Here is a 9,163-nt window from a genome sequence, read left to right as displayed (position 1 = left end):
ACATTTTGAACTGGGCAGCACAAAACAAAAAGTTGTTAGGAGTATTCTATCAACAGGAGCTAGAGTTAGAGAAGACACAGAAGCAGAACAAAGAAATTATTTGATTTGCTATAACTTAAGTGATTGCATTATTTGGGAAAAACTAGTTTGCTGTTTGTGATTGGTTGTTCTTCTTAACTTTGAGGCTTTCATAGAAATTAACCCTGGGTTGAACTTTGGTTTGCTTACTAGGCTACCAAGGCATCTGAGCCGCCTCATTCTACTGGCATCTTTGTTTGATTAATTTAACATGGGATAAACACTACATGGCAGTTAAAATGAATAAGATATGTATCAACATAGATGGATTTCAAAAGCATAATCGTAACTACAGAAAAAAGGTGGTAGAACAATACGTATAGAGTTACACTTAAAGAAATTTAAAAAAAAATTGTACACAGACGGTAACACTCCAGATTGTAGATATACACATTGATGGAAAGGATCCACGTTTAATCCATAACAGGAATGGGGTCTGGGAAGCTCAGTAGGAACAGGAATTAGGAACTAAGGATAGTTACCCAAATGGTGGTGAAATATTTAGAATATTTTGTTTCTTCTTAAATGAAAGGTTAAATTATGCATTAAATATGACAAAGTACATTTATGAAGTCTAGCTATATGGTATAGGCTTGGGTATGTGCTGAATTTTTTTTTTCTAATTAAAAATGAATGAAAACCAGAAAAAGCATGAACAACAACAACAACAAATAAAAAGCCATAGTGTTCAAGAAAATTCCAAGAATTGAAAAGTAGAAACACTGATTAGAAGTGACATTATCTACAGCTGCCTTGCACTGAAATTTGGATAATGAAGCAAAGTAGTCCAGAAGTAGTTTCTATTGCAAAGACAAATCTACTGTGTCCTGAAGGAAATAATACAAATCAATCATTAATGAGTTCCTCATCTTCACCCCACATTACCGGATATCTATCAGGATATCTATCTGGCAATTAGAAAAATATAAATGATCTTCCCTCAAGCCCATGCCATACACCTAACTACATTCTAGAGTAAATAAATAATTATTAAAAGAGAGTGTCACAGAAAATCTTTAAGAAAAGAGCATTGGGTATATTTGTTTGGATTTTTGGAAAGATAGTTATTTTCTAAATCTGAATGCTGGAGAATTCATACGAAAATAGAGTGAGGATTTAGTTCCATATATGTTTTACATTTTGGATATATTAAATACATATTAGCAAAATGAAAAGGGAGATAAAAGCGGGGAAAGTGTGGCAACTATTATAACTTATAAGATCATTTAGCCCTAATAGATAAATATGTAAAGGACATGACAGATAATTCTCAGGAATAAAACTACAATCTCTAAACAAACATGAAAAAAGTTCAACCTTTTATGGAAGAAACACAAATAATATCAACAGTGATGTTTAATCATAGAATATTAAATTTTTTTAAAAAGGGATAATCTGTAAAGCTGGTGAAAGTGCTGGTGTTCTCATGTATTATTGGAAATAAATATAGACACATTATTCTGGGAAATAATTTGGACAGAGATGACAAGAACCATGAAAACATTCATAATTTCTTGTAATTTATCTTAAGGAAATGAAAAGTCCATAAATGTTAATATATGTAAAGATGTTCTTCAAGCCAATATTCCTCATGGTGGAAAATGGAAAATGAGAAATAACAGATAACAGATAAACAGATAACAGATAAAAAAGCAGATAAAAATGCGAGAATGATAAATTAATGAGCATAGATATATGTGGAAGACAAAAAAAATTAAAACGGGATAAAAGTTGTTTGGGGGTTTCTAGGTGGCTTGGTCAGTTAAGGGTCTGCCTCAGCTCAGGTCATGATTCTGGGGTCCTGGGATCCAGCCTCAAGGCTGACTCCTAGCTCAGCAGGGAGCCTGCTTCTCCCTCTTCCCTCTGCTGCTCCTCCAGCTTGTGCTCTCTCACTCTCTTTAGGTCAAATAAATAAGTAAATAAAATCTTTTTTTAAAAAAAGTTGTTTGTTTCCCATGATTCTTCTCAACTTCATATTAGGTTATGCATAGCAGTCTACAGAACTTGTCTACATGATTATCCTCTGACTGTAATTTACTCAATCACTTTCAAAATATTGACTGTTAAATTTTTGAATGTTCAGTGTTTGAATTTAAACTGAGTATTAGCATTTTAAGAAATCACATTTAGTATCAATTACTGAAGATTTATAACTTGTGAATGATTTAATATCTTTACGCAATGCTAGTGCATGAATGATTTAATTTCCTAACACAGTATCTTTATTGTTAACAAAATACTTGTCTCATAAAACAAAACCACAAGGTATTGCTTACATGAACAGCTTTTTTCCTGTCCTGTTCTGTGCCAACGGCAGAGACATTCCTTCCAGTAATCATGACTCGGCATAGTCTAAAGGGGAGGTAGAGTGAAGAGGCATTCCAGCAAAACCAGTTCTGTTTCAGAAATAGGGTCTACTACCCCCAACCAGGAAAAGCTGAAGAAAATATACTGCTTCCTGGTTTTGGAAGATTTTCAGCTGATTCCATTCAGTCCCAAACAAGTTCAAGTGTGAAGGCTGAGAAGTGGGAAGGATTTCAGCTAAAGACCACCACCATTATATTTCTAGGTATAAAGTGTTCCACGCTCTAACTTGAAGGGCTCCTGAGTGCCCTGGGAAATTGAAAAGGAATTACCCACCAAGAACCTCAGATAGTGAATTGTAGTCTGCACTTTACTTTCCAATACTTCAGCACATATATTTGAGATACATATTATATAAAATAACTTTAAAATACAGTCCTCAGATAGATAGCTGCTCCAGTCTCAATAAATATTCCAAGGATGGTTAATTCATATATAATTAAATGTCACACTTCATAGACTGTGACTGTAAAATTGCTCCTGGGTAGGGACTTGAGGATATGGTGGGTTTTAAGGGAGTAGTCCAGGTGCACCAGGAAGCAAATCTGGAGCCGTGGCACCCAATTTTTCCAAAGAAAAATACCAAGTGCCCAGCAAGGCAAGGGACCAGAGTGGAGGCAGACCTGAACAAAGCCAGCAAGTGGGATAGTGGGCACACCAGGGGAAAATCAGGGAGCCAGAACTGTCCCACACGTTGCTCCTTGTTCTTACTGCAGGAAACCCAGAACAATGGTAAAACTTCAAGAGGTTAGCAGGGAAAGAACCCACCAAAATAAAGGCTGAATTTCCCAGCAGTCCAGCAGGATAGGGGCTCAGAATCAAAATTAGGTAGATTTATAGAAAAATAAGACATGTGACATTTCTTACATGCCTGAGTTTGTAATCTGAGGTTAATAACCACTATAATTGAATTAGGATTAGTTATAACGGTAAATTGTTTCTCTTAAAAGTAGGATTCCAGAATGTCCTCCTGGTTTAATTCTGAGAAAAAGATTCCAAAATGGTGAACTGGTGAGTTTATCACACTCACACACACACACAAAAACACACACGTAGAAAACAATTCTAAAAATTCATACAAGTCTAAGGAGTTTATGGAATCTTTTCTCTCCTTTTCTCCCCCTAATTTTCTGTAATATGGTTGTTTTGTAATAGGAAAGAAAGGAAATGAAATAAATATCAGGGGCGCCTGGGTGGCTCAGTGGGTTAAGCGTTTGCCTTCGGCTCAGTTCATGATCCCAGAGTCCTGGGATGGAGCCCCATGTCCTGCTCCTTGCTCAGTGGGGAGCATGCTCCTCACTCTCCCTCTACCTGTAGCTCCCCCTGCTTGTGCTCCCTCTCTCTCTTGTTAGCTCTCTCTGTGTCAAATAAATAAGTAAAATCTTTAATTAAAAAATCAATATTAATGTGAGCACATTAAGACAATGAAAGGAAAGTACTTCATAGGCTCTAAGTATTAGGGGAGTCATAGAGAGAATATAGTTCCATTTTACAGATGAGAGACTGGGACCCACATACTGCAAAGGACCTGTGGCAGTTTTTAGGCATTGCCTAAAAGTCTTCATCAGTTCTCCCATTGGGAGATCTGAGGCCCTGTGTCCTTGCTTAGAATTTGAGTGACTTACAACTGCTTGGTTCAAGAATGTGGGAGAAGTGATGTTCTAAGACTTCCAAGAAAATGTCATAAATGTCCATGCAGTTTCTGCCTGGTTTTCTTGGCACATCTGCTTAGAGGAAGCCAGCTGCCATTAAGAACTCTAGTCCTCTGACACTGCCAGCTGGAAAAGCCATGTGTAGGTGTTCTTGGTGTTCTAGATGATTGTCCCAACTGAGCTCCCAGTCAACAACCAGCATGAACTGCCAAGTGAGGCATCTTGGTCATCCAGCTCAGCTGAGCCATTAGATGATTCTAACTCCAGTCAATATGGAAATTCAATAGCAGAAGAGACCCCAAGTGATCTGTCCAGCCCAAGCCTTTCCCAAATTCCTGACTCACAAAATTTGAGGAAGATAAAATGGTTGCTTTAAGCCATTAGGTTTTACAGTCATTTGCTATGTTAGAATGATGACTAGAATCCCCAAGGTCATGGAACTAAGGGATTGAGAAACAGAACGTAGGCTAGAACCTAACTTCTTATTTTCGCCCTTCCTGGGTTCCAAAAGAATCAGATGGGACACTGGAATAAGGCACATGTGTATTTTCACATAGTCATAGTTTATTGCTAAGCTTGGTACCGATGTGAAATTCCCTAATATGGTTGGAGTGCCATGAACTGCTCCCGACATGGTATCAGGAGCTGTTAAACACAGGATGGCATCCAAGGAAGGTGTAGTGGGTGGGAAAGGACATGCCAACTTCATCGCATTCCCATATTTTTGGAGGACATATGCTGCTGGAAAAATGATGGGTGTGCAAAAAGAACGTGAAGTTATTGACATAAGTGGTAATCCTGAAATGATACTTTATTTGTACAGTACAGACATACCGTGTGTGTGTGTGTTAAGATAGAAAATGAAACCAAATAAAATCTTCAAAGTCAGAGTCCTCTTTGCAGATGCCTCAAGTGACCAAAGGAGAGAGTCTTAGACTTGCAATCATTTCATCTTGAAAGAATTTATACCAGAGGAATTGGCTAAAGCTCTGTATTGGGTTGAATGATGGTCCCCAAAAAGTTATATCCATGTCCTGATCCTTAGACCTGTGAATGTGACCTTATTGGGAGAAATGGTCTTTGCGGAAGGCATTTAGTTAAGAATCTCTAGATGCGATCATCCTGGGTCATCCAGGTGGGCCCTAACTCAAAAGACAAATATCCTTGTAAAGACACACAGAAGAAAAGAAGAAGGTAATGTGAAGATGGAGGTGGAGATTGGAGTGTTGTGGCTAGATGCCAAGAACTGCCAAGAAATGCCTGGAACCAATGGGATCTGGACACATCAAGCTCTAGTCCCGATGATTCCCCGGAGACTTTAGAGGGAACGAGGTCCTGCTGACATCTTGATTTTTGGACTTCTAGACTCCAGAACTGTGAAAGGATAAACTTCTGTTGGCTCAGATAATGATAATTTACACTAGGATTAATTTAATTACAGCAGCCCTAGGGAACAAACATAAGTTCCATGGGAGAGAGTTCTAGGGGAAATTGACAGAGCAAGGTCATCCTGTCAGGGGTAACCATGGTGGCAGGAACATAACTTCCACAGGGGCAGGTATGGGACAGCAGTCAGGTTCTCACTGGAATTTCTCTGCAGAACCTAGGCATTTTTGGCCTCAGGCTATATCATTCCTATAGGTATTCTCAAGGTCAAGAGCCTTCTTGTCTTCCCTCAGAGAACAACCGTTATGTGCTCCACTCTGTGCTAACTTCCCATATAAAATACCGGGTAACACATAGTTCCTGTTTTCAAGGTGCAGGTAGACCTTGGGTGGTACACCACCTTGCATTCAACAAATGTGTGCTGAAGGAAGGAAGGAAATATGGACACGACAGCTTGGAGGAGTGGATGGATTGTACTAAGAGATCCTGGTGCACACTGTAAACTGGCATAAGATACTTATTTTAATTTCCTTACCTGCAAAATGGAGAAAATAATCTCTACCCCATAGGGTTGCCAGGATGATTACCATATACATATATTCTGTTATTAATGAATGAGAAGCTCATGTTCCAGCCAAGTTTCAGCATATCTATCCATGCCCCGCACCCACCAAAATACAGTCTATCTTGCATCAATGATATCCAGAACTTTTCCCAGGCATTTTTATTTAGTGTGTCATTTGATTTTTCTCCAGCTTCCTAATGTAGGTAGGACAGGGAGAGATATCAGGTGAGGCACAAGGGCGAGAGACTAAAGTCAAGGAAGAACAGAGTATGGGTGGGAAGCAAGACTAAACCCGGAGGATGCCTGTCTCCCAGAGCCCTGTATTTACCACCACAGCCATGCCAGGCACACTGAGTGAAAACAGTCCCTTCCAGGATATGGGGTGGTCTGCTCCCAGTTACAGACAAATAAGGCTCATTTTCCTCAATAGCCTATTTTGCCCCCCAATTTGGGGAACACTATGTCTGCAAAATATTACAACAGAGCTTCATTTTCGAGTAGAATGGAAAAAATGATCATTATCATCCTAACAACTAGTGCTTATGTGCACCAATCTCTGTTCTAACTCCTTTTAGAATAGGAACTCTGTTCTTGTGGCAGTTCTTACCATTCTCTTAGGTAGGTCCAACACCCCCTCCCCCCTTTTATGCATTAGGAAGCCAAAGGAGTAAAACGGTTAGGAGGCTTGCACAAAGTCACATAGGTAGTTGGTGGCAGAACTGGGATTTGAACCAAGAGGGTCTGGCTCTAGAGGTCCTGATTTTAATGATTTTGTTATGAATGGTTAGACAAAACGTGAAAATTCAAAGGCATTTCATCTTTTTGATGACCCGATGACATACAGGCTATAGTTACTCTGTTGCTTACCATGTGACTGCATACAGAAGTGATTTTTTTTTTTTTTTAAAGATTTTATTTGTGTAACAGAGAGAGACGCAGACAAAGAGGGAACACTAGCAGGGGGAGTAGGAGAGGGAGAGGCAGGCTTCCTGCTGAGCAGGTAGCCTGATGCGGGGCTCCATCCCAGGACCCTGGGATCATGACTTGAGCTGAAGGCAGACGCTTAATGACCCAGGCACCCCTACAGAAGTGATTTCTAAGGACCACGTGTGTTTGTGTGAGTATGCGCGTGTATGTGGCACACACACAGGCAAGCCTGCATACTGAGTGAAAGAGAGCGAGCATTTCACAGTGTGCAGCTTTAGCTTAATTAGAATGGCAAGACTATTAACAAGTTATTTTGAAATGCAGCAAAGCTCAGGAGGGGTACTAGAATGAAATTCTGCTGTGTGAGGCTGATTGGCAGGCCATGTCATATGAGAAAGTGCATAATCTCGTCTTTATCAGCAGAGTTAGCAAAATGCCTGGGAGCTGTGGCCCCAAACCCATAGTCTGGAGCTATAATTATTCAAGTAAAAAAAAAAAAAAAAAAAGGTAATTGGAAATGTGATAAGCGACGATTAGAAAGCCTATTTCAGGAAGAAAGTGAACAGCATAAGCAGATGCCAATTGTCGAGACTTTTGTGAGCAAGGATGGACACGCTAGTTGAAATGACGTTTCCTGTCTGTCACCTAGCAGAGAGATTTCCTTCCGCACCGCACCCTTAGCGGGTCACCCGCAAAGGGAGCTTAAAATAGAAGTTGCCTCTTGGACACAGAACCTCCTGGGCGCAAAGAAAGTCTGCATTGAAAAGCTGGTGACTGGTATAAGAACCCCTGCTGAGGGCACTTGGAGACTTACTGCCAACCAGGAACGCTCCTGACCTTGCAGTAGCCGGCACTGAAATAGCCCCGGCAAAACGGAGCCTGCGCCGGGGGTCAGAAGACCTTGGCTCCTGTTTTGGCTGAAGCTCTTGGGCTGGAGCCCAGAGTCCAAGTGCCTTTGAGGAATGACTTTCTCTCCCTGGGCTCCCTTATGGCCGACTCCCTCCCCTCCAGTGCGCACATTTTCCTCTTCCCTAGTTTAAGCTAAGGAATCAGGCTCAGGAGCCCCTGGCTGTGCCCTCGTACACCAGATTTTATCTTGTGTTCAAGGTGGGAAGATGGGCTCTGGAATCTCATTGCTTCAGCTCAAATCCTGGCCTAGAGATCGTTAACTGTAGGACTCTTGGGAAAAGCTCACTCTCTGCCTTGGGATCCTCATCACTGACATGGATAAAAGGCTCCATCGCAGGTTTGTGGTGAAGATTAAAGCAGATAAAGTAAAACAGTGAATAGTGTTTGATGCTTCTGAATACTCAATACACGTTAGTGATTAATTCGGATTCATATTTGTGAAACCCCGTTTTGAAGGGGTTTTGTCTTCCTCTGTTGCATGTTAAAATAAAAATAGCCCCACTAAAGCCATTTTTTTAAGGGTTGACGTAATCTGAAGTCATCTGAAGTCCTAATGTACATTTCGCCCATTAGGGAATGCTGTCCACATATATTCACTCATCTTCCAATTGTTCTCATCAAGGCTATAGACAACACTTATCATGTGAGTGGAGAGCAAGCAGACAATAGAAATACCTCCCCTGAGCCAGCAGATCCATGGTGGGGAGATGAGAACAATGACCACGCCCTGTGTAGATGGAGTAGAACGTTTCTTCCTGGTGTGGTCTCTCTTTCCACTGGGTGGGCCAGTTCCCTCAGGAAACAGTATGAGGTAGAGAAAAGCACCAAGCATGATTCCAAATTATTCTAAATTCTAGGACAATTTGGCCTTGTACCCAGATTCTATATCTGTGAGACCCTAGGCTTCTTTCTTGAGTTCTCTCAGCATGACTCCTCACCTGTAAAATGGGCACAGTTCTACCTCAGGGAACTAGCGGGGGGTTAAACGTGATGACACAGCAGAGTTCTCCTCAGACCGCCAACGCACAGGGACAGAAACGTTCCTGTTCTACAGGTCTGTAGCGTGTTCCCAGATCGCTTCCGTGTTGTGAATGCTTTCTAGGGTCTGTCTCAAAATCTCCCTCTTTGTGGACATTCCCTCTTTGTGGAGAAGTGAGTTGGGGGAAATTGGAGGGGGAGACAAACCATGAGAGACTCTGAGAAAAAAACCGAGGGTTTTGGAGGGGAGGGAGGTGGGAGGTTGGGTGAACTTGGTGGTGGGTAGGATGGAGGGCACGTATTG

Source organism: Meles meles, chromosome 4 (genome assembly GCF_922984935.1).
Source record: "Meles meles chromosome 4, mMelMel3.1 paternal haplotype, whole genome shotgun sequence".
In the NCBI taxonomy this organism is placed as follows: Eukaryota; Metazoa; Chordata; class Mammalia; order Carnivora; family Mustelidae; genus Meles; species Meles meles.
Note: the sequence above shows the minus strand (reverse complement) of the source record.